General features: G+C 34.9%; 1 long non-coding RNA gene across 1 annotated transcript; it reads left to right on the forward strand.

The window, feature by feature from the left end:
- The first annotated feature begins 463 nt into the window (after positions 1-463).
- On the forward strand, positions 464-26,662 carry LOC141283863 (uncharacterized). Its single transcript, XR_012338231.1, has 3 exons — positions 464-518; positions 1,778-1,845; positions 26,606-26,662. It is a non-coding gene; the product is annotated as an uncharacterized lncRNA (long non-coding RNA).
- The last annotated feature ends 37 nt before the right edge of the window (positions 26,663-26,699 follow it).

The following is a 26,699-nucleotide window of genomic DNA, read 5'->3' on the forward strand; positions in this document are numbered from 1 at the left end:
AAGCTGCTTTGAAACTGCATTTTGGATCTTCAACCCATTGATCCCCATTGAAGTTCAACAAATTAAAGAAAAATCCTGGAATGTTTTCTTTAAAAACCTAAAATTATAGTTTTTTTCTTTAAAAACTTATATAAGCCTGGACTTATCTAATATACCCCCAGTTTCACAGATAAGGCTTAAGCCTAGTCCTAGACTAAAATGTAAGTCTGAGCTGTTTCAACTGAAATAAAATTGCACTGATTGGTTTTAAAATATATCAGTGCCTTTTTTTTGTCTCAAGATGCACACCAGTAATGTTTTTTTCTAAGCACGTTTATAAAAATTACTTAAATGTCTTAATTGAGCTATGGCCTAATCCTGGCTTAGTCTAAGCTCTGTCTGTGAAACCGGGCCATAGTATGTTAAACAGAATCAGATTAAACTGATACAAGAGAGCAAATGTTAATCTTTTGTTGTGTTTTTCAGGCACTATAACGGACATAAAGCGGCCCGGCCCAAGAGCATGATCAACATGAGTGGTAAGTATTTAAATTTATTTATGTAGATGTAAACCTGCAGTTATTTTTAATGCTGTGTCACAACATGGTTGTACAAATGGCGCTTCATGATGTGCTTAAAGGTATAGTTCACCCAAATATGAAAATTGTGTTACTCACCCTCATGTTGTTCCAAACCTGTACAAGTTTCTTTCTTCTGTTGAATGAAGAAAAATAACGTGAGGGTAAATAAATGATTAATTTTGGTTTTTGGGTGCACTGTCCCTCTTAACTCTTACTCCTTTCCCACAGTAAAATCACTGACTTTTTAATACACTAAGCCCACATTTTACCAAAACATGTTGTTTAATCAAAAACCTGATTTTGCAAAACAGTGGCAGCGGCAGAATGAGTCTTTCTGCTTTATTTAGTTGCTTCTTTCTGGATATTAAATGTCTCAAAGCTCTTTCAAAAAGATGAAATCATCTTTCTCTCTTCCCCAATCCTCATCTCAGATAAATGCACATACAGTTTATTTCTGGACATATTTATGAGTTACTAATAAAAACATAAAGGTAATGGCTTAATTATGCTTAAGTAAAAGCTCCACAAAACCTCGTTGTGAGCGTGTTTGACATTTCTCTGGCACAGTTAATGTGTAGTTCAACAGGCCTGTGCCATGCACTCGTCTCTAATACAACCCCAGGAAGACGTCCAATACACATCACTGGCACATATTAAATAAAAGTCCTTTAATAAGCTTTAATGAGGCCATGCCATGGTTTTAAAGAACTGCAAGAAGATGGGGCCTTGCCAGTGTTTCTGTGATTATGCCCTGTGGGGACTCTCCTCTTCTCATGCTGGGGAAAAAAACACATCATTTTAGCCCTGTTCCTGGAATTTTTCTGCTAACTTTTTTCTGTAATGGCTTGGCACTGTTATGTTCTTATGTACGTGGATGTTTATGTAGGGTCAGATATGTGCGTGCACATTATTAATATAACTCAAATATAATATTGTAATATATTATTATAAAATGTAATGCTGACATGTTAATAAAATAAACAAATAATAATAATAATAATTTATATAAATTGTATTTTTTTTGTAAATAAAACTTTGTTTGAGTCTGGCATGCAGCATACCATGTTTAAAAAAATAAAAAATAAATAAAATAAAATAAAATAATCTTTTAGGTATGATTCTATCTCTTGGTCCTTATTAAATGTATTAATAAAGTAAAAATCTCCTAAAAGTATTTTTTTCTATAAAGATTCTAACTGTTGGTTGTATTTGAACAGATTCATCTAGTAATGACGCCGAGAAGAGCTCTGTTCTGCAGACGCATAGCCTGAGAGAGTTTGAGCAGGTAGGTGCTTTCTTTCGTTGCCCTCAAAATTAGCTTTTGCATGCAACTGCAATCCTGTGAAAGCCATTTGTCAGGCCTCTGAGCAGTTCTCACTGTGCTGAGAATGGGGATCTTTGCCGTTTGCCTGCAGACACAGTGATCAAGTGAACTAGTTGAACAGCTTACTTAAAACACAGATGTAAATACTATACTTTGTTTTTAGCGTAATCAGAACCATCCTCATGTTGCGTAGCTAATCGCTCCTTGTACCAGTTCTGACATGTTAATACGCCGTCAAGCTGTCCTAGTTCATTTTGGGAATGCCAGATTGTGAACAACATCACTATTGACATGTTCTTTCAGCTCGTTGTCCAGTCTAATCAGATTTGCTCGTGCTGTTGTCCAGTAAACACAATGGAATCCGTCAGGAGTCCCAACAACTACGTGTGTACGTGCACTGCCGACTAAACCTTCATATGGTTTTTGTAGTGCTTTTTCCATAAAACACACTCTGGAGCAGAGCAGGATCTGGAATGTCTGCTGTACACACGCTGCTGTGGTTTTATCTGTATGTGAATGCTTTCTGGGAAGGGAGCCAGACTATTATGGCTGTGATATAACTTCAGCCTTGCTACCTTCAATTACGAGAGGCCTATGTGAAAGACTACAGTTTTTTTTTTCTTAGGAAAGGATTGGGAGGGTTGGTTTTGTAAAGAACATGCATAAAGACACCAAAGAATAAGGTCACTATCTATGATAAGAATATCTTAAAAGGGATAGTTTACCCAAAAATTAAATTTCTGTCATTAATTACTCACCCTCATGTCGTTCTAAACCCGTAAAATCTTTGTTCTTCTTCGGAACACAAATTCTGTGTTAGTTTCTACGATGAAGACTGTCACAGAGAAGAAGTTGTTGAAAAAAGTCAGATGTACTGACCGAAAGTATTCTCGTAGCTTTTAATAACATTACGGTTAAACCACTGATGTCACATGGACTATTTTAAAGATGTGCTTACTATCTTTCTGGGCCTTGAATGTGTCAGTTGTGTTGCTATTCATGCTCAGAAAGCTCTCGGATTTTATTAAAAATATCTTAATTTGAGTTCCAAAGATGAACGAAGGTCTTATGGGTTTGAAATGACATGAGGGTGAGTAATTAATGACAGAATTTTTTTTGGGTGAACTATTCCTTTAAGACATATCAATACAATTCATGACAAAAATGTAAAGTTGTCTTAGTTGTTGTTTTATGACCTACTTAAATATGACCTGCTTAATTTTCATAAATCTGCATATTCACTGCTTTGTAATGAAAAAAAAATCTCATCTAATTATCCTCAAAATTACTGTAGTTGAAACTGGCTTTGTTTGGCCTTATTTTTTAGGGCTGGGTGAAAATGTTAAATCTTTTAATCTATGATATAATATTTTTATATAGTATATTTATAAAATGCATTTTTAAAATGTAATATTAATATATTCTGTAATAGTTAATATAAACATTAAAAACAATTTCTTCAGGATAATCACAATCTTCAGTAATTATTCGTTTATTATTTCTGATTCTTAATTTTAACTAAATGTATTCATCTTGATTCTTAATGCTATCCCCTTATTCCGTGGCTGCATGATAATGTGAACACTGTAATTTAATTTATAAAAGTAATGACTCTTATTACCTAGTTTTTTAGTGAATTAAAAACATAAAGCACAAACAGAGTAGTCTGATTCCCGTTGAACCATTTGAATCAGTCGGAAATACTGCCCTGTATAATTTACAATATTATCAGAAATCAGAATTAAATCGAATTGGGTCATCTGTGTTGATACCTACACTGCCAGTCAAAAGTGTTTGAACAGTAAGATTTTTTTTTATTATTGTTTTATTTTTAAAGAAGTCTCTTCTGCTCCTGTCTATTCATCAAAGAATCCTGAAAAAATCTTCTCAGCTGTTTTCAACATAATAATAATAATAATAATAATAATAATAATATTAATAATAATAAATAATAATAAAATCAGAATATTAGAATGATTTCTGAAGAATCTGGAGTAATGTTGCAAAAAATTCAGATTTGAAATCACAGGAATAAATAAATTACATTTGAAAATATATTCAAAACATTAAAAAACATTATAAATCTTACAGTTCAAAAACTTTTGACTGGTAGTGTAGTTCTATCCTTTTTAATTATCACTGGTGCATTTTTGCCCATGTTGTCTACCAGTGTGCTGCATTTGTGTTGTACCTTTGTCTGCATGTGTATGTGAGATTTAAATGAGTAGAAGTGATTGTTTCTCTATGGATGAAACATTCTTGCTATTGAACACAGTCAGCCTTTTATAGATCTGTCAGCTGGAGGAGCCGAATATTTCCACACTAGCTTGAAATAAAAATCAGCCAAAATATAATTTGTAACTGTCAAACAGCTTGGTGGGGTGTGATTGGAAGGTAGAATACTTAAAAGTAAGGGGGAAAAAATCAAAATGCACTTCTTCAAATAGCCCTTTTTGCAGCATTCAGAAATTGAAAGCATATGCTTGCCTGTTATTTGTACCGACCACAAAGGCCATTTAAATTGATATAAAGAGATGGCTTGTGCACTATTAAAACCTCAGTACAAATTACAGTTGCTAATCTGTTATTTTACCCTTATTTTGAAGACTTGGCAGGAGTGTGAAGATTTTGACAAGCTCTGTCAAAAGCTGATCACTGTGGCCTGGCCCTCCTTGTACCTTACAGCAAGTCGTTGCCAAAAATTAGAAACCCAACGGACAACAAGAGCTGGTTTTGTCATTCTGGAGCTTCTTGCAGCGCTCCTTCATTTAGGTTTTATTTAGATACAAAATAGGTCAAAATTTTCCGCATGATGAGCAACACATGCCTTAAAGCATTCATGCTTTTTTTGCTCTTCATGTCTGATTCATGTCACAAAAGTCGAAATGACTGAGGGTTTAATGGCTAATTCTTACTTAAACAAGCCTTGCGGAGGGAATACACAAAATGATGGAGATAAATGTTATAAACTAAGGCACATGGTGCATTTTTGGCTTTTTAGGGGATATCATAGCCTCCTGTTTCATATCTGCTTAGTCAGAACTGGTATAATCACTTACATGTGGTCTTCTATTCCAATCTGTACATATGGAAAGCTATCTTTTGATTTTTTTTCTCTCCTTTCTCTCATCTCACTCAAATTCATCTGGATTGTTGGGTTATTATTCTCTGACATGAGAGTGATATTTGATACAGTCAGTCTAAATTGCTTTCGTTTCCAATATAGCAGCTATATAGAAGCTAGAATGAGGAGGTGGAGGGAAATGTTTAAGATTATGGATCTTGTGTGGGAGGTTTTTTGTTAGATTTCGGGTGCATGTATCCCCATGGGTGTCTTGTACTGCCCTCTACTGGTGTGTTTTATATTTGATCCACCCCCATGACCCCATTTCCTCTTCCTTTCCCCCCACACTCTCACTGATCAGCACTATCAAGCATACAGTGAGAGAGCCGAGGCCAGACAGCTTAATTCGAGCCAGATCTTTGTAGTAAATCAGTGGTCCGCATCAGAGGGACAGAGCCATCATGCTGTGTAAATTATGAAGACAGTCATGGTTGATGATGATAATGTAGTGTTGGGTCTAATCTGCACCATGTCTGTCTACAGATTTACTAGGTTTTTCTACTGTATTATTGGCTAAATTTTCAATAGATCACCCCCTATATGTTGTGTATTTGGTTGCATTGCAAAGTATAGATTTTACTAGACTGCAGTTCACTCATAAATATAAAGGTTCTTTACTGGCATCAATGGTTCTATGATGAACCTCAAACATCCATGAAAGCTTTCAAATGCAGAATAGATTCTTTATATTTGAAAAAGGGTCTTCAAAATGGCTCTTTAAAGAACTGTTCACTAAAAGGTTCTTTGAGGAGCCAAAACTGTTTTTTCTATGGCATCACTGCAAAAACACTGTTTTGAAACCTTTATTTTTAAGAGTGTAGCCACTATAGATGTGATACAAGGGGATCTTGTATGATGTCAAGTTGATAATAAATTAGAATATGTAATAGTAACACACTTGCTGCTCAAAAAGGCCATTTACATTTTTTTTTGTATTTACTATGGCATTTATCAAAAAACACAAAGATACCACTTAAAAAAACCAACAACAAATAGTTCTTACATTTTAATTGTGGACCAAAACATGCCAGCCCAGAAAATATTTTTTTTCATTCTTTATTATCGTTCTTTATTGTTGTGCTTCAGCAAATATCAGGATTTGACTATTTTATTTTGTCACATGCTGTTTAACCATAAAAAGATTAAATTATTATTTAGTTTATGTGCATCTTTGTTTGTTGATGAAAAATACCAGCACAAACATTTAGATTTAGCTAATATAAATTAAAATGATTGAAATGACCATTTTTATTGTGGTATCAAATTTGATATTGAGAACAGATGTTTTAGCATTTTGACAAGCCTGATTTGCAGTAAAATGTCAGACCACATTAAAAAATATAGGATCCAAAGTCTAATTTAAAGCTGTAAGCAAACAGAAGTTTTACGTTTTAGAAAAAGTTTAAGTTTTACGACGTAAAATGAATCGGAAATTTCAGATTCTACTTGTGACCCTGGACCCTGGTCGATTTTTAAAAATTGAGATTTATGCATAATCCGAAAGCTTAAATCATAAATAAGCTTTCCACTGATGTATGGTTTGTTAGGATATGACAATATTTGGCCGAGATACAACTATTTGAAAATCTGGAATCTGAGGGTGCAAAAAAATCTAAATATTGGGAAAATTGCCTTTAAAGTTGTCCAAATGAATTTCTTACTAATCAAAAATTACATTTTAATATAATCACAATAGGAAATTTACAAAATATCTTGATGGAACATGATCTTTACTTAATATCCTAATGATTTTTGGCATAAAACAATCATTTTGATAATTTCCGATAATTTTGACCCATACAATGTATTTTTGGCTATTGCTAAAAATATACCTGTGCTACCTAAGACTGATTTTGTGGATTTGTACTGAAAAATGTATTGTATGAAATTATAAAAATGCATAATAGCTGTCCGCACATTGTTCACAGATTGACTATTGTGTGTATTTCTCAAAGGAAGTTTGTGTCGTGGTATCGTATAGGTATATACGTGTGCGTGATTCATTTTGAATTCGTAAGCCATCCCCTGTCTCCATTTCAATATTTGTATTATTCCTTAAGGCCATATGGGACCAATTACAAACAAAATATGCAGGGAGGGGCAAAAGCCATATTTTTATGAATTGCTTCGGCATTTAGCGGCAGACCTAAGGCCGCAATTATTGTACAATAAAGCAATTAACTGAGGTCAAAGAACCAGCAAACCGAACTATACTCTGTAAATCTTGACAGTCGCTGGCCAAATTGCATGGCAGAGCTGGATGAAAAAATGAAGAAACATTCAAATTTACAGATTTAATGAGACCTCAGATGATAAATGAGCTGCGGTCGGATTCCTGAACGACAGAAAGATCGACCGAGTGTTTTTTTCCCCGTTCAAAAAGGCTTTTAAATCATGAAGCAAACTGTTCTTAATTAAATGTAACCTGTCTTTTGTGCATGCCAGCACTCATATATCAATGTAGTGAGTCACTGTGTAAATAGGAGCAAGTACTTTAGGCCAGGCCTGCGACACACAACTCTGTGCTCTGACCCACTGACTGCCTTTGGGTCTCTTCTACAAAGCAAAAACGGCTTTGAAGCGAAAAAAAAAAGTTTTATGGATTGGTTTTTATTTAACTTCTGTATAGCTATGTATACAGCAATCACAAAGAAAAGTAAGATTATGTGGACCATCACTTTTCATGTATTTCTTCTCATAACGTCTTTCACTTCTTCAGAAAATTTTCAATGCATTATTGTAAACATATATACAAATATATACTGTACATTGCCATTCAAAAGTCTGGTATCAATTTGATTTTCAGTGTTTAAAAAAAAATCTTTTCTGTTCATTAAGGCTGCATTAATTTGATTAAAAATACAGAAAACAATTTAATGTTGTGAAATATTATTGCAATTTAAAATTGTGGTTTTCTATTTTAATATACTTTAGCATCATTAGTCCAGTCTTCAGTGTTACACAATCCTTCAGAAAACATTCTAAAATGCTGATTTATTATAAATGTTGGAAACAGTTGTGCTGCTTATTATTATTTTTGAACCTGTGATACTTTTTTAGGACTCTTTGATGAATAAAAAGTTAAAAAAAGCATTTTTTCAAAATAGAAATCTTTTCTAACAATATCAGTCTTTACTATCACTTTTTATCAGTTTCACACATCCTTGCTGAATGAAAGTATTAATTTCTTTCAAAGAAAGAAAGAAAGAAAGAAAGTACTGACCCCAACAATATTGTTACAAAAGATTTCTATTTTTAAAAAAATGCTGTTCTTTTAAATTTTTTATTTATCAAAGAATCCTGAAAAAAGTATCAAAGCAGCACATCTGTTTCCAACATACTATTAGAATGATTTCTAAAGAATCTTGTGACACTGAAGACTGGAGTAATGAAGCTGAAAATTAATTTTTTTTATCACAGGAATAAATTCTTTTTTAAAGTATATTAAAATAGAAATCCACTTTTTAAATAGCAATAATATTTCACAATATTTCTGTATTTTTAATCAAATAAACGCAGCCTTGATGAGCAGATCCCAAACTTTTGAACGGCATTATATATTATAAATGTATTTATATAATTATACATTTTTATATTTTTAACATTTATAAATTTATACATTATTTATATATTTTATTTTATTAAATCATATTTACATATATATTCTAAGAGTCCCTTATTTTCCTAAAGTTGCCTGATTCACATTTAAAGGGCTTATTGTTAATTTGGGTGTAGCAAAAATTAATGTTAAAATTTTTTTTTCTCCAGATGTTTTGCTGTTGGGTTCTTCAAACAGCTCTGTTTTTCTCTGGTTTTCTCATTCATTCCATCTTCTGTTTCCTTGGCCCACTCAGGTTTTGCAGTTTATGCAGTTACATTTTCTGACATCTTGCCAGCACTCCAATGTTCTTTAGTTTCTCTGTCTGCGCCGTGCTTGCGCTCTGGCGTGGTAGTTTGGAATGGTAATAATACTAATTTCACCAGGGGCACTCTTTCCTGGGGGAAACCTAAAGGCCGTGAGATCATATTTTGAGATCTCGGTCCAGTTTTGACATCAAACGCACAGGCCTGCGTGTTCTCAGGCGAGGCCGTAATCCGATTTTGAAAATATACCTAACGTCTGCTTTAATGAGCTAACTCGAGTGCCCCATACCCCCTGTGAAAATATTCTAACTGCCTATGAAATACAAGAATTGAACCATCAAACCCTTGTTAAAGCACTCAGCGCTCAGGGGATGATACTGTGCGGTGGAAGCACAGGGCCGTTATGTGTTCTGGCTGCTTTTGGAGAAACGGTGGGCTACGACAGGCCTGGGAGGATGGAATAGCAGTGTTTGTAAATACCACTCCAATTATCGGTAATGCGCCAGTAATAGGAACCAGATGAACGTTTATTTAATTTGTCAGGAAGGTAAAATTAAGAAGAGCAAGGCTCAGAGTCATGGAGCCGCATTGAGTCCGTACGCTTCTCTTGCGCCAGTGTGTTTGTGTTATTCTTGTTGATATTTTAAGGCCGTAATCAAACATTTAGCTGGTCAGGAAATGCCGGGGGTTTACTTACTCAGTCTAATTGGATTTTAGACTATTTTTCCACTTCTCCTAAATTAAGAAAACAACTGAGACAGAATAAATCAGATCAAGATTTTTAATTTCTTTTTACCATGTTTTACTTTTTGGAGCTTAAAAATTCACAAGAAACTTAGTTGCAGCCATATAAATTTGCACAGGACCATATTTGGGTATAGCGTACTAAAGTTTAGATACATAAAAATCTCTTATAAACATTGTTGAGTGTGAGAGATTCGCTCTGTACTATCATAAAAGTGTACATTGTTGCATTTCATAACCCAGATAAAAAAAAAGCAGAAGCGCTTGGCTGAATGTGTTGACCGCTGATTCTCATAAAAGCTTGAAAGCTGGGAAGCCACGAAAAATTGAGATGGTCTGTTGTTCATGAGTACTCAGTATTTGACAGTAGTGCTCTTAAGCATTGCTCTGTAATTATATATAATGACATATGGCAAGTATAATTGAAATATGTCAGGCACCATCATCCTGTGCATATATTATGTATTTCTCAATATCTCTCATGGATTTGCTTATGTAGATATGTACAATGAACGTGTTAAGTAGTGTGTTCTCCTATGTAAATCCTATGCGGTCAGGATATAGGTTAGTGCATTAACTTAAATTGCTTAAAGCAAGGTCTGTGGTTGTATATTGCCATTTATCCGTATATAAATGGACAGCTGAATGCTGGTACATTCACTGGTACAAACACAAACCCATAAAAAAATGTAAATAAAATAGAATAAATATTTAAAAAATATATATAAATGAACTGTTTTCATTTTTTTCTTTTTGAACGCAAGGAATTGCTTCTAGGCTAACCCATTGTGCGGTGTTTAAAAGTCAGCTGTTAAAAGCTCAAAACTGACACTGTACCCAGGTCAGCTATAAAGAACACGTTTGTTCCAACTTCAGAAATCTGTGTTGTCTATATTTCAAAGGCCTGTAATTTCTCTTTTCAGTCAGCGAATCCGCACGGACAGATGCTGGAAGGCTGCATTGACCTGTGGAGGTCTGGTTGTTGGCTTTTTTTCACATGCTCTGGTTTTAAAGAATGACTGCTCTCTTTGTTTCTGAGCTCTGTTTGATTCGCAGCAACTTTCCCAATCATGCTAAGCAGAAATAGACAGAAAACAAAGAGTGTTCGAGGGGAAATTTCTGTTGCGCGTCACACATGGACAATAGCATCCAATGAAAAAGTACATGACAATTGGCAGCGGTTTTCGAAGCTGGTTGAACTTGATCCCATAATTTAGTCTCACCATAAACACGCTGAATTAAAGGCAGATTTAGCCTTTGAAGTGCGATCGAAAAACCAATGTTTTATTTTGCTTCTTCCAAACAGAATTCAGCCTGTAACATGAAGTGCTCGCGCAGAGGAGGTCTCGCTCGCTGTGTTTACGGTTTGCTCTGGGAAAATGCCTCGCTGGATAGCTTGTGACACAGTAGTCAATCTCAGTCGCTTTTTTGTTGTACTTCATTTAGGAAGGCTGGTATGATCACAGTGACTTGATTTGTTTTATAGTGACTTTTATGTGTACATAAACATAATTGATTTTTCTTTCACTATAAGTGATTTTTCATTTGAGATCAGATACTTCTGCTAGACAGCTAGAAATTACGAAATCTTGTTGACACAGCAAAACCATACAGTGATGAGAAGCTCTTAGTAGAGAACAGCTTTGTGTGAGGAACAATGTGCGGTTTAAGTCATTTATTCATTAGAAGTCATTCTTGAAATATTATTACAATTTAAAAGAATGGTTTTCTATTTTAATATACTTCAAAATAGAATTTATTCCTGTGTTGTAAAGCTGAATTTTCAGGATCATTACTCCAGTCTTCAGTGTCACACGATCCATGCAAAACCATACAGTGACGAGAGGCTCTTAGTAGAAAACAGCGTTGTGCGGTTTAATTCATTTATTCATTAAAAAAGTAATTCTTGTTGGCTTACATTCTGTTATGGTGCATCAGAACATGTTTTTCCAGATTTGACGTCAATTTAAATTAGTAATATGGTGCAGTATATTAAAACCTAGTTCTACTTTTACACCTAGTAGGGGAGAGTGGGGTGAGTTGTGCCAGTTTTTACTCAAAGTGACTTTATAGTGAAGCCATGACAGTAATCCCTCCAATTTAAGCATGTACATATATTTCAGGATGTGGTGCATCTCTGGGAACAATAACTTTGGATCTGAAATAAACTGATTCAGAATTATAGCTTTCAGAAAAAAGTGGTCTCGTGGCACAACTTGCCCCCGGTGCGGGGTAAGTTGTGCCTTTGGGGAGAATACATTGGGGTAAATTGTGCCAGTGATTATTAAAGTAAAAAAGAACATTTTAATGTCATGAACTGTAATGCAATATAAAGTCAAGACAAATTCAATACAAAATTACTCATTTAAGGTTTATTTAGATATCATTACCCCATTAAACTATTGGCATGTCATACTTTCTACTTTTTCGGAAAACACAAAAAATCTCAAATACACAATATATGATATTTGTGAATCATTAGAACGCTCTCTGTCAACAAAACGCTGTCTGTCAATTATGTAACATATGAGAATAAAGTAACTTTTTTCTGAACAATTCTGAACATCCCACTGTGACTTAAAAAAACTTAATAAAACTTCTCTTTAATAACAGTGCAAACTCAAAACTCAAAAAAAAAAATAATTTGTGTTAGCTAAACCAGTGTTTCCCAAACTTTTTTTCTGGGGACCCACATTTTAAAGTCGATAAATCCTTGTGACCCAATAAACATTAGGCCCATGTAGTTCATATATCACGAAGATAATTTATGCATTAACAAAATATGTATGACCATTTTTAAGGTCATGCTTCCACTTAACTATTTAAAAGAGATACAGATATTTGACAAAGCACTTTTTTTTTATTTAAGTAAAATGCAGATTTGCAGAAAATGCTGTTTACCACAAACACAATATTTATCTGTTATTTTGATTTCAAATCCAAAAGTGCTTTTTCAGCATTGTGATCGTCTTTTATCACAGTAAACTAATACAATAACAGACATATTCACGTTTAAATTCAATAAAAAACAATGTATTATTCAATGCACTTGACTTCTAGATTTGTATATTAAGTTGCTCAAGCAAGTTGCAACACACACAACATAGGGAAGCTTTAGCTTCCTTTTCTAATTGAAATTGGACTTTCAAAAATATTTTAATTAAAACTTACCACAGACAGAAACAGTCGGCTCTCATGCTTTTCTTTCTCACTAAATCTTTGTTAAAAACAATCCTTAAAAGAACTTTTCTACCTGGACAAGTGCACGTATTATGTTGCCTTTTTCTTTAAAACTGCACTTTTCCTTATTTTAAACCTAGCCAAAAAGCCACGTGTTGACTGTGAAACAGTGGACTTCATTTATATGCATTTATGGGACATTTTCGTGTCAATACATTTTTACAGCGAACAATGCGCTGTCACTTTAATTCAGCACATGCAGCGCTTGCAGCTCAGCAAAAAATAGACTCTGCCGAAACTATCGCTGCTCTGCTGCAAACGCACTGCAGACGCACTGCCGGACAGCAACCGCGTGCAGTGTGAACGCTCTAATCCATTAACATGGGTGGGGGAAAAAATACGCAACGCATACGCACTGCAGACGGAGTATGAAACAGGCGATGCAGAGCGCAGCTAAAGAACAACAACAAAAAAAGAAAGCAGAAGAAAACGACGAGCGCCCTCGTGCGGCTAATAGGTGAACTACACATATAAATTTTAATCAAGAGTATATAGCGCACTGAAAAATAGTGCTCGACTTGGCGACCCATACAAAATCTCCCGCGACCCACTTGTGGGTCGGGACCCCGCCTTTGGGAATGACTGAGCTAAACTAAACAAACCACAGGTAAATCAAACACTGATGAGGCACGCTCCTCACACAGATTATCCCCTGTCGGTATGTGGGTCTAGATCAGCCCTGGGGGTGTTCCATAAAACAAGTTTACCAAATAAGTCAGGCTTATTTCAATTAGTCTGACTTTTTTTGAGCCAAATCAAGTGACAATAAGTCAGACTAACTAAAATAAGCCTGGCTTATTTGGTAAATTTGTTTTATGGAACACCCTTCTGGTCTAGATGATCTAGATCCTGACTACTACTTAACATCCCACCGGCACAACTTAACCTCGTCCCTTTGGCACAAATCACCCCAGCCTGACAATTTTGAAAGACTAGCATGATCCAGCAGTTTAGAGCTAACATTATGCTAACTGTATAGACTCACTGTGTAGCCTACTAAAGCACTAAAACATGTGTGAAATATTTTCAAACTTGTCTATAATTGTTCAGACGCAACAATCAAAAAACCTTGATCATATAAATTTTACTTTGAAAGGCAAAAAAAATGTTTTTTGAGCTAAAATGTGCTTAGATCTCATGCCATGTGTCTCTCTTCTTTGGGGGATGGGTTAATTGGATGGCTCTTCAAAAGTATGTGGTCAAATGACCAATTTCTAGATGGTTTTCTAGAAACAAGGGGTGGAACTACTTCCCCCCCTGGCACAAATCACCCCACTCTCCCCTATATTTTTAAAAAGTAATTTATTTTTGTAATGTCAAATTATGATGAATTTTCATCCGTTTCCATCACCCTTTTTTATGTGCATTTTGAAGTATCTCAACAAAAACAAGTGATGGAAATGCCAAATTTTGAAAGAAAATCCCTTAATTTGCAAAAAAGTATTTACGCTTATTTGAGTTGGTTTTTGATTTGTGCGAAAAATAGTTTAATATTAATAATGACAGGTGAAAACAAGTTTGCCAAAAAATTGGCACTATGGGACAGTATAACCTGACAAACCAATCTTGTTGCATTGCATCTGAAATGTTGTTATGGTCATTCTGAAAAGCCTGAGCAAAGTCTGCCATCAAAATATTTTGGTAAAATAGTCTCCCAGAAAAGTCTTACATGACTGCGTTCCCAAACAGCAGGCATCCACCTCTGAAAGCAATGACCGAATTTATTGTGTTTAACCTGCTCACTCTGAAGCGCAAGTAAATTATTATATATGAAAATTAGTATATTCAATGACTTCTCCTACTTTTCTTAGTGTTGTTTATTGAAAGTTTATCAGGAATTGATGATTTAGTTCTCTTTGACTATTTGGATGGAAACGGTGCTTATTTGCAAATGTTTTTATACAATATTCCAATTTTGCGCATAAGTTAAATGCAAATCTTTGGATGGAAACCCAGCTATAGTTGAATTCAGTTGTATTCTGCTTAATATTTGTTTTGTGGAAATTGGGATGTATTTTTATAGGAATCTTTGATAAAACAGAAAGAAATGCATTTGTTTGACATAAAAATCTTTTGTAATGTTATGAATTTCTTTACTGTCACTTTTGGTCAATTGTTAATTTGCTAAATGTATGTATTTCTTAAAAAAACACATTGATTTGAATGGCAGTGTACATTTATTATTATTTTTTAATAACAATACCAACAAAACAACAAAAACTAAAATTGTATGTAATAAAAACTCATTGTAAAAAGACAATCACAATACATAAAATAAATACATTTTTTTTTTTTTTTTACGACAGACAAAAGTTTTGGAGGCAGTGTGTAAACGTGATTTACACAGCGTGAGGTCATATTTATTTTTTAATGTGCGAAAATGTCATGAATTTTGGACTCAGTGTGCAAGGACCTTTAGTCTGAAACCCTCCACCTTCCCCAGCTCCACCTGTATAGATCTGTTAGCAGCAATAATTTACAACAACAGCAGTGTAGCATATCTATTCCACCAAGACCAAATACATTAACATTGTTATATTCACAACCAGAGAGCTGTCATGATTGAAATAAAATGACATGACTTTGAGAAGCTTTAGAAGTTTCACAACGTTTACTGGTCTAGGGTTCAGTGTTTCATATTCAAAATAGTCCCAATATATATTTGAACTTCAGCAGCTCATTCAGCTACACCTGCCTGTAAATCTCTGAGATGGGTGAAGCCTCATATAACTAACCTGCACCCACTGTTTTTTATTCCTTCATTCCTCTCTTTCCACTAGAGATGTTGAGATCACTTCCTGCCCTGGCAGAAACTCAGAACTCACACCTCTGAATGTGTTTTGAAAGATGACACAAGAGATGGAAAGAGGGAGCAATAACAGCGAAAGAGCGCCAAGTTTTAGATCTTCTGCCAGTCCAGTAACACCTTGGCACAACTTTCCATCTCTCTGTTTTCCCCCTCTCATATACTTTTTTCTCCTAGGAATGGAGACCAATGTGGCAACAGCTATTCTGCCTGTAGATTTCATACAGCAGGCCTAATTTTAAAGCGTGTTGTCACATTTAGTTCATAATCAGTTTTTATAAGATTAGGAGAGTTCATGAAGTATTAAACCAATATTAAGTATGTTTAAAGTTAGCAAAGGGGGCTTGGGGTCTCCAAGACATCAAACATGAGGCTTAAATGTTAAGATGTTCTGAAAGAGCTATAGTCTCAGTTCACTCAGCATGATGAATTGATCCCTGTTTTCTCTGATGGCTTTATGTTGTTGACTGTAGAGCTAAGCCTTTCTTTAAAACTCAGATTACTGTCCTTCCTATCATTACTGAAAACAGATGTGGAAATAACGAAGCGATTGCTATCAGAGAGTAATATGCACTGCCATCGAAGAGATGATGTATGATGTATTTCCTGTGAGTCACAGCGAAGAGCCTTAGCATTAATTGGAGTTCAGCGAAAGGAAGAAAGATGTGAGTAAACAAATTAACAGACAAAGTTGCAGATGAGAGTAAGTCATCTTGTGTAGTTTGATCATTTTGCAGCCTGAAACGAAGCCCAGAGTCTCAGTGGGAGTATCGGTCTGCTGAGCGGACTGGAGCTCAACGCTGAGAGCCATCCGTCACACTCCATGCCCAGGGACGTCCACATTTCCCTGGGTAAAATATCACAACCCTGCAAGGGCCCGGGGAACTCCGGCAGGAGCATCAGATCTTTGGCCAAGAAGGCTGTAGCCTGGTATTCAGTGTCAAGCTGAAAAGCAATCTCACTGTTAAAATGTGTGGTTTGGATGTGTAAATGGCACCAGGATGTGATGTTCTAACTTCATTTCCTCTAGAAGTTACTGCAAAGAAAGCAGCTGGAAACCAACTGAGCTGTTACAGAGCTTAAAAGTATCTCAGTATCAAAGTGTTGTCTCTAGGAGGTTTAAATGTTTTTTTTTTAAAGCAGTTAATATTTTTATTTTGCAAGGATGCATTAAAGGGATAGTTCACCCAAAAAGTAAAATTACCTCATGATTTGCTCAACCTCAAGCCATCCTGTGTGTATATGACTTTCGTTTTTTTAGACGAATACAATCGGAATTATATTAAAAAATGTCCTGGCTCTTCCGAGCAGTAAATGGCTGTTTTTGAAGTCCAATAAAGTGCATTCATCCATCACACAACTCTGGGGGGTTAATAAAGCCTTCTGAAGTGATTTGATGCGTTTGTGTAAGACAAATATCCATATTTAAAACTTTATAAACCATAACCGCGGATGATGTAGGACGTGGGCGAACACGATGACGAACGTGAAAGCAAAGTGGAGAGTAAAACAAAACACTGTTTATGAATTAGAAGTACAAAACAAGGATTTGTAAAGAAAAATGCTGGAGGATTTCAATATAAGTCAAGAGGAGACTGGTTTTCTTTTGCTGTGAACAAAACTTGGTTCTCATGAGACTAGCGTATTCTCAACAGAGCTTACGGAACACCTACATCATCCGCTGGAACGGCATTCATGTTTTACATAAAATATTTTTCTTACACAAACACATTAATTAGCTTTAGAAGGCCTTTATTAACCCACCGTGGGCATGTGAAGTACTTCTAATGATGGATTGATGGACTACAAAATCTCAACAGACATTCACTGCCATTATTATGCCAGGACATTTTTAAATATAACTCTGATTGTATGATTGTATTTGTCTCTGATTGTATTTGGCTGAAAGAAAGAGTCATATACACCTAAGATCGATTGAGGGTGAGTATTGAAAACTGACTTTGACAGCTTTGCCAATTTTAAATTGTAATAACATTTCACAATATTATTGTTTTAGATAGTTTTGATCAAATAAATGCAGCCTTGGTGAACAGAACAGACTTCTTTTCAAAACATAAAAAAGTCTTAGGCTCTGCGACATCTGTTGACACCTTTATGTAATGTTACCTTTGCACTGGGCGTCGTTTATCCTATTAGCTCCTTAGGCGTTAGTTCCCAAGGCGACTTTGCCTCATAAACGACGCCTGTTCCTCCAATAAACTATTGAAGCCAATATGAGGGACCTTGACTTTTTCACAAAAATTTAGTCACCACTGTAGGGGGCCGGAGTAGTGGTTTGGATACAGAACCTGCTTTCTGTATAGCAGTGTTGAAGTGTGTGTTTTTCATCTGTATGTCCTGCATATGGCTTTCGTGCTTGTCTGGGAGTGCTTGTGCTTGCGTGTTAGACTCAGTGGGCCTGGCATAGACTGTGGAAAAGCTCTCCCCTCGCCTCAGTATGATGTTGGCAAACGGGCAGAGGCTCCGCAGTACACGTACCACTAGCACCATCCCATGCCATTGCATCTGGAAATTATTTACCAATGGGAGAGGAAGAGGGGGAGTTGTGAATGGAACAAAAACAGAGGTTGCACAGGGAGAATCGAAAAAGGGTTTAAAAGAGTTCACCAAAAACAAAAAATTAAGTTGTCGTTTAATCATCCTCATTGCATTTGACTTACATGAAAACATGAAAAACAAGATATACACCATTAAAGTGATTCACATGACTGATATGCTATTTTTCAAGTCTTCTGAAGCCAAACAATAGCTTTATGTGAAAAAAAAGACTTAAACTTAAAGGGATAGTTCACCCAAAAATGAAAATTTGATGTTCATCTGCTTACCCCCAGGGTGTCCAAGATATAGGTGACTTTGTTTCTTCAGTAGAACACAAACGAAGATTTTTAACTCAAACCGTTGCAGTCTGTCAGTCATGTGATGGCAGTCAATGGGACAAACGACTTTGTGAGTCAAAAAAAAAAAACATACACAGACAAAACCAAATTAAACCCTGCGGCTCGTGGCGATACATTGAGGTCTTAAGACACCAAACAATCGGTCTGTGCAAGAAACTGAACAGTATTTATAACTATTTTTTTACCTCTGATACATCGCAATGTCCAACTGTCCTGAGTGCATTCACAACAGCCGGTGCCTGACGAATAGCAAGCAACCATAACTTCAGTCGATCAGGCTCAAAAGTTGGGAGTCGGTGAAAAGTCAACACCCCCAGATGAGTTCATGCAAGCAAACGTAATCTTTTAGTTTTTAATCGGTTGCAACAATCAGGATAAGCACAAGTAATTACCATTTTGAGTAGCCACTGTATACACAATCTCTCTGCACTGTGTACAAAATGAATGAAGTATACACACGACAGATTGATTCCAAAAGCTGTTGTGAATGTGCTCAGGACAGTTGGACATTACAGTGGTTCGAGGTAAAAAATGACAAAAATACTGTTCAGATTCTTGCACAGACCAATTGTTTGGTGTCTTAAGACCTCAATGTATCGTCATGAGCCGCAGGGTTTAATTTGGTTTTGTCTGTTTATGTTTTTTTTTACTCTCAATGCAACGGTTTGAATTAAAATCTTTTTTTTTCTACTGAAAAAACAAAGTCACCTACATCTTTGATGCCCTGGAGGTAAGCAAATAAACATCAAATTTTAATTTTTGGGTGAACTATCCCTTTAAATTGAATCAGTGAAAACTAGATTGCTTGAAAGTTTTTGTTATTTTTTAATTGCGCATTTTTCAAAATATCATTTTTATGTGTTCACAGAAGAAAGCAAGTCATGTAGGGTGAGTAAATGATGGCACAATTTTTAATTTTTGCTGCGCTATCCCTTTAAGACTGATTATTTGACATTTTTGGTTTAACCAAATTCATGTTCATGAAACAGTAGCATGAATCTAACTCAAAGAGAGGTTCCCATCCGCCTCCCTTCCATCCATCTTTTCTGTCTCCATGGCAACAAGAAGGATGTCCCGTGGAATTGGCTCAGGAATCTGGGCCTCTGCAAGCTCAGCTTTAGAAAAACCCTCTAAGGGCAGAAAACACATGAAAATGCAGTAACGAACTGTTGCTGCACTCATCAGTCAGATGTAATGTGACTCAATGCGATCATTACATGAGATGATACAACGGTAGTTGTAGATTCTCAGCTGCGTACAACGAAGTGGCTGTGACTGTTGATTTTCTGCTTGATTTATGTCTGTGTTAAATAGAGCGCAGGCTTTGAGCTCTCAACCCTCTTAGGCTTAGCCTGTCAGACTGAGTTTTACACAAACACATCAGCCATGTGCTTCGGTCATCATAATTACAAGATTCAAATAAACACAGAAATGGTCCAAAATAATTGATGTCTTTATTGAACTGTAAAATTGTAGTTAAAATAATTTGTTCTGGATTTAATTTGTATCAGATGAGAGACGTTGCAGGCATTCGGCATGTTTATAGCACATCAGGCTGTTTAATATGTTTTTATAGCATTATCTAAAGGCATTTCCCCATTGAGCCCACAGACCACATTTGCCAATGGGTCGCTTGCTGTTGCCTCGGTCTCATTTATCATTTAATAACTGCAATGTTTCACTGCATGAAAGGTGTCAGCGTTACTGAATAATGCAGAATGTCATGGAATTTGCCAAATTTTGAATGAATAAATCAAAAGTAGGTCATCACACTTCTCTGCTGCCTCTGTATTTGAGTATTGTACATGAACAGAACATAATCTGTTACTTTATGGGCATTTTATCGTTCCTTGTGAGAAAAATATTGTCATATCATATAGAGGGTTTGCACTTATTTCACGATTTGGTCAGTTACTCTGATGTGCGGCCAAAATTGGCAATTCTCGGATGTAAACAACAGCATGGATTGCAGTTAATGTACTACTGTTTGCTAATTTATTCTGTCTAAACCACAGAAAACATGTGGAAGCTGCTAAATCATATAGAGTTAATTGGTGGTGATGATACGTTTAAGCAGTATTAATTAAGATATTAGCCTAATATTTTACCTACCTGACCGAAATGATAAGAACAAACATGAATGTTGTCAAGATTCTAGCTCTGGAAATTCTGGTTTAGTTTGGCCAACCACAAACGCCTTTTGTTCCTCAGACAGTTTTTCCACTCTTCTCTTGATTTGTTATAACTCTTTGCAGTCTATAGTACTCCAAATGTTTTTCCTGGTCCGACCGATTAGTACAGTCCAAAACATGACAATAATTGACCATTTTCAGCAGCAATAATCAGCAAAATATATGAGTTTCATTCAGTTCAGTGGCATTGTTTACATTCTATGCCACCAATAAGGCCAACTGATGATGCATCGAGAAAAAACTCTATACAAACAAAAACTTAAGAGTCTTCACGGCACCCCCTCAAAATAATTTTTTTTATTAACTGTGACAGAATTATAATACTTAATGTACCTAATGAAAGTACTACTACTAGTAGTAATAAATGTATTATTAAAACAAATATTAAAAGGAATATTTACCAGAATTTATTTATAAGAAAAAAGTTATGAATATGAATTTGAATGAATATTTTATGTCAACTATTAAAAGTCTAGAAAAATTAGAAGGAAAAAAAAATAAAAAAATAAGAAAAATGAAAAAGCGGAATTTGGGAAAAAATAAAACTGATTTCATAGGGCCCTATATTTCTCAGCAGTTGCTCTTTCATTCCTTGTAAAAGGTGAAATAATTTAATATAGGATATATTTCAGCCGGTATTAAGAGATATGCCTGCTTATTTTCCCTGTTTTTATATTAAGATTTCATTTCAATCACTTAACACTTGAAAAAACTGTAGCACTCCGAACAAGAAAAAAAAAATCCTTTTGCTGCTGGTGCATAGAGCCAATGAAATACTTGAAAAAGAACAAGAGGGTGGCTAACCACACACTGATCCACTCAAGACTGGAAAAGTTTACAAAACAACTTTTTTATTTTATAAATTGCATCGTGCAAAAAGTGCAAAGTGCATGTAAGTCTGTCTGTTTTTAACTCACATGCACTTTGCACTTTTTGCACGATGCAATTTATAAAATAAAAAAGATGTTTTGTAGACTTTTCCAGTCTTGAGTGGATCAGTGAGTGGTTAGCCACCCTCTTGTTCTTTTTCAATCACTTAACACTCAAAGTTTATCTTTAAAATGATCTCAAATCCATTTTTCATATTGTACATTATATGTTATATGTTGTGATGCCTAAATTTACTTGTCACATCTAAAATGATTGAATTTAATGTTTTATTTTGTTTTATTCATTTATTTCAACAAAATAGTACCGATTTATATACTATATTCAAATGTGTTTTTGACAAAAACCTCTTATGCTGACTAAGACTGGATATATCTGACATTTTTTTCAGGATTATTTGACAAATAGAAAAATATTTTCTATTTTCAAAAAAAAAAAAAAAACCTTTTTAAAAGACATTTTTGTAACAATGTCTGTACTGTCTTTACTATTCTTTTTTTATTTCTTCTAACAAAAAATGTTACTGACCCCAAACTTCTGAACAGTAGTGTAATATTGGACATTTGTTGGCTATTGGCTTTGACATGAAAATAATTAAATTATTGGCTTATCTTGTACTGACCTATAGAAATTCTAGAGGAGAAACAATAGATTAGTGAATTTTTTTTCTTAAATGAAATGCAGCACACTTGAGAAACAGATTCCATTTGTTCTTCATGCAATCATACTGCTGTTCTAGGAGAACAACTGAGCTTATAAGAGATCTCATTTGTTAGTACAAGAAGAAAACGAGAGATGAAATCATTTGTGTTTGTGTCTTTTGGCACCCTGTGTCGTCTCCTCATAATTCGTTACAACCCTTAATCCATTTGTCATTGCAGCATTGCACAAAAACTGCTGGATACAGATAAGACATGAGAGAAGTAAAGCAGCATTTGGGACTCAGGAAACAAGTGTCTCTGACACCAGGCGCCATGGCAACGTTAAACCGTCTACAGTAAATGCAAATGAGGGAGACACTGAGCTGTTCATGAATGCATTCCTGCACAGAAACCAAACCGACCCTGGCTTCATAAGATGCGCTTCATTGCAAACTCTGCATTTTTATATAGCTGTTCTGTTGTATTTTTAAGATGTTGTAATCATAGCAAGATGAATATGATTAAGATGGTTGGATGTAAACTGTGAGTCTGGGAAATGTCACAGAACCTGCTGACTGAGTTTCTGTGTGTGTTGCTCATTGTTCTTATACCTAGTTATTATTATGATTAATGGCTTCTAGTAATGATTAATTTGTACTTTCATTTCTAATTTCTAACCAGGACTTTATATAATTTGTACGGTTTGTCATCTGGTATTACTTTTATACCAGACAAATCCCTTCATTTGCATTTTTTCGCCATGTGTAATCCTTTAAACGACTGTTTCAAAGCCAGTTCGCATTAACTCGCTCATAATTTCAAAGCAGTCAATAAGAGTCCGTCAGTCAGTCGTCATTGACAGCGAATGGAGGCTGCGTGCATATAGCACACAGAAGCTTACTGTCTTTGGCCTTCTCATGTCAGACCTCTGCCCCGTCAAACAGCGACAGAAAGACAGAGTCCAGACGCCGATGTGTCTCTTTACAAACATGTCAAACCTCCCATTTTCCCCCCACAACGGAAAACCTCAGACCTGCATAACTCAAGTTCCCTCGATGACAGACTAAGCAATGCAATCACCCTCGTGATCAGGCGCAGACAGCATGCTCTAGGGAAAAAGCCAGGACAGAACAGTATTGCATTTATGTAATCCAGTCTCACTGCCTTTAACAAAGTCAAAACCATTTGTTGGTAAGACTGAATCCAGATTTTAAAGAATAGGATTTCGCTTTCTTTTAAACGTCCTAGATCAGTTAATTTATGCAAGCCTCTAATAAGTTTTTAGTGGTCTTCAGTTGTCAATCCAAGTCTTTGAACTGCATTTTGTGCCTGTGAAATTTCCCTTTGTAATGAAATCAATCATATTCAGCTTCACTTATTTAAGCCATCTATTGATTTGTGTCATTTTGTAGAGTAATTTGTCATGTTACAAAAACAATTTTTGAAGCTTGAATTATAAACCACAGAAACAGAATACAGATGCTCCCAGAAATGCATTTAGCACATGGGCTTTTATTATTATTATTATTTTTTTTTTTGAGAAATACTGAATCTGTCTGCATAAGCTTGTTGTTCAGCTTATTAACATATATGTTGGTTTTGGGATCCAAAAGGTGGTTGTTAGTATCCCAGTCTAGAATTCCTCAGTGACAGCTGGTACAGGATACCTCCTGAAAATAACCCTGAAAAGCCCTTACTAATGCTCACTTTCTACAGGGTTAAGAGCCATACTGCCCTCCTATGGTTAAACACATTAACAAATAAACATACACTCTAAAAAAATTTTTTACCATTATAGTTTCCCAAAGAACCTCTTAGGGAACAGTTCCTAAAAGAACCATTTTGAAGAACATTTAAAAAATGTAAAGAACCTTTTCTGCATTTGAAAGTTTCCACAAATGTTCAAGGTTCTTTATAGAACCTTTGATGCCAATAAAGAACCTTTATTTTTAAGAGTTAAATGTACACATTTACATGTAGGTACATTTTTAAGTGGGTCATTTTGTTGTTCATATATATAACATATATATAAGATACGTTATTAAGTAGCTATTAAGTAAGGGTGGGTAAGATTATTTAATGTTTTGAAAAGAAAACATTATGCTCACAAGGGCTGCATTTATTTAATAAGAATATATTTTCAAATGTCATTTATTCCCGTGATGGCAAAGCTGGATTTCAGTGTTACATGATCCTTCAGAAATCATTCTAATACTGATTTGGTGCTCATGAAACATTTATTAATGTTTGTGTGGTAACCGTGATACATATTTTTTCAGGGTTCTCTGAACAACGTTTATATGATATAAATCTGTTTTTGTAGAATTATAAATGACTCACACTGCTGTTCAAAAGTTTGGGATCAGTCAAATTTTTAATGTTTTTTAAAGAAATCTTTTCTGCTCATCAAGGCTGCGTTTATTTGATTAAAAATACAGAAAAAATTGTTGTGAAATATTATTGCAATTTAAAATAGGGGTTTTCTATTTTAATATACTTTAAAATAGAATGTATTCCTGTGATGCAAAGCTGAATTTTCATCAGCCATTATTCCAGTCTTCATGTCACACGATCCTTTAGAAAACATTCTAATATGCTGATTTATTATCAATATTGGAAACAGTTGTGCTGCTTTTTTTTTTTTTTTTTTTTTGGAACCTGCAAGATTTTTTCAGAATTATTTGATGAATAAAACGTTAAGAAGAACAGCATTTATTTAAAATAGAAATCTTTTGTAAAAATATACACTTCCATTTGAAAGAAATTAATAATTTTATTAAATGAGGGTGTGTACAATTGATAAAAAGTGATGGCAAAGATATGTATAATAAAATAAATGCTGTTCTTTTTAACTTTTTTATTTATCAAAGAATCATGAAAAAAGTTTCTCAGTTTCCAAACAAATATTAAGCAGCACAACTGTTTCCAACATTGATAATAAATCAGCATATTAGAATGATTTCTGTGTGTGACACTGAAGAGAGTAATGGCTGATGAAAATACAGCATTGCATTACAGAAATAAATTATATTAAAACAGAAAATTATTGTTTTAAATATTATTAATATTTCATAAAATGTTTTCTGTATTTTTGATCAAATAAATGGAACTTTGAGAATTCTTTAAAAAACATTTAAACTTTTGAATGGCAGTGTAAGTGTGACTTTTGATGTATGTAATGCGTCCTTGCAGAATAAAAGTGCAACTTCTAAAACAAAAAACTGTCAATATATTTAAAAACATTCCAGATGTTTCTTCATTTTTCTTTTCTCTAGTCAAAGCATAATATTGCCCTCAGTTTACCTTTACATTCTAGTAATCTATAGTAAGGATAGTGGGGATAGTTCACCCAAAAATGAACATTCTGTCATTATTTACTTACCTTAATGTTGTTACAAACCTGTATGACATTATTTATCTTAAACATAAGAGAAGATATTTTGAAGAATGCTGTTAATCAAACAGTTGATAGTCCCCACTGACTTCCATAATATTTCTTTCCCTAATAACTTCCTAGAAAGTCAGTTGTTTGGTTCTTCATAATTCTTTAAAATATCTTATTTTGTGTTCAGCATCAGAAAGAAACTCATACTGGATCGACATGAGGGTGAATAAATGATGACAGCATTTGCATTTTTAAATGAACTATTCCTTTAAAGGACAAAAAACTGTTTTAATGTCATCATATTGTCAAAATGAATCGTTGTGGTGTGCTTGGCAGCCGGATAGTCGACCCAGTTGAGTCAAACTGACAGAATTGGTGCAGATACACATTCATACTAAAGCGTACAGCAAAAACAGTTTAAGAGGAACTTGAGGAACAGGTTTAATTTTAGTAAACATTGTCAGATAAAGCATGACAGTTGAGGATCCAGTTGAATCTAGTTGAATGTAATGAGCAGTCAGTGATTTTTAGCACGTAAGCCTCCTCTATTTTATTATCTGGATCAGTTAACACATCAAGTATGTCTGTAATCCTTACACTTAATACTTCTGGTGGCTGTTGAAGTAAAAAAAGACCCCCCATATTATTTTGACACCCCTCCTTCTGAACACACCACGCGTGGGGGTAGACCCGTTTCAGGAGGAGGACCCTCAGTGTGTCACTTACAGTTCATGCAGTTCTTGTTGATGTTGTTCTAGTATTAGAAAACCTACTACATCTTAGTTGGCTTGTTTTAGATATCTTTAATTGCATTTAACGAGAGGGTGCGATTTAGGCAGTATGGCACAGGTATGAGGGGTCTGAGAACCCCAACGTGACAAGAGCGGTCATGTTTAACGGCTACCGTACTATTTCACAGCACCTCAATGACCTGAAGAAGGAGAACTTCAGCCTCAAGCTTCGCATCTACTTCCTGGAGGAGCGCTTCCAGCAGAAATTCGAGGACAGCAGCA

The sequence above is a fragment of the Garra rufa genome, chromosome 13 (genome assembly GCF_049309525.1).
Source record: "Garra rufa chromosome 13, GarRuf1.0, whole genome shotgun sequence".
In the NCBI taxonomy this organism is placed as follows: Eukaryota; Metazoa; Chordata; class Actinopteri; order Cypriniformes; family Cyprinidae; genus Garra; species Garra rufa.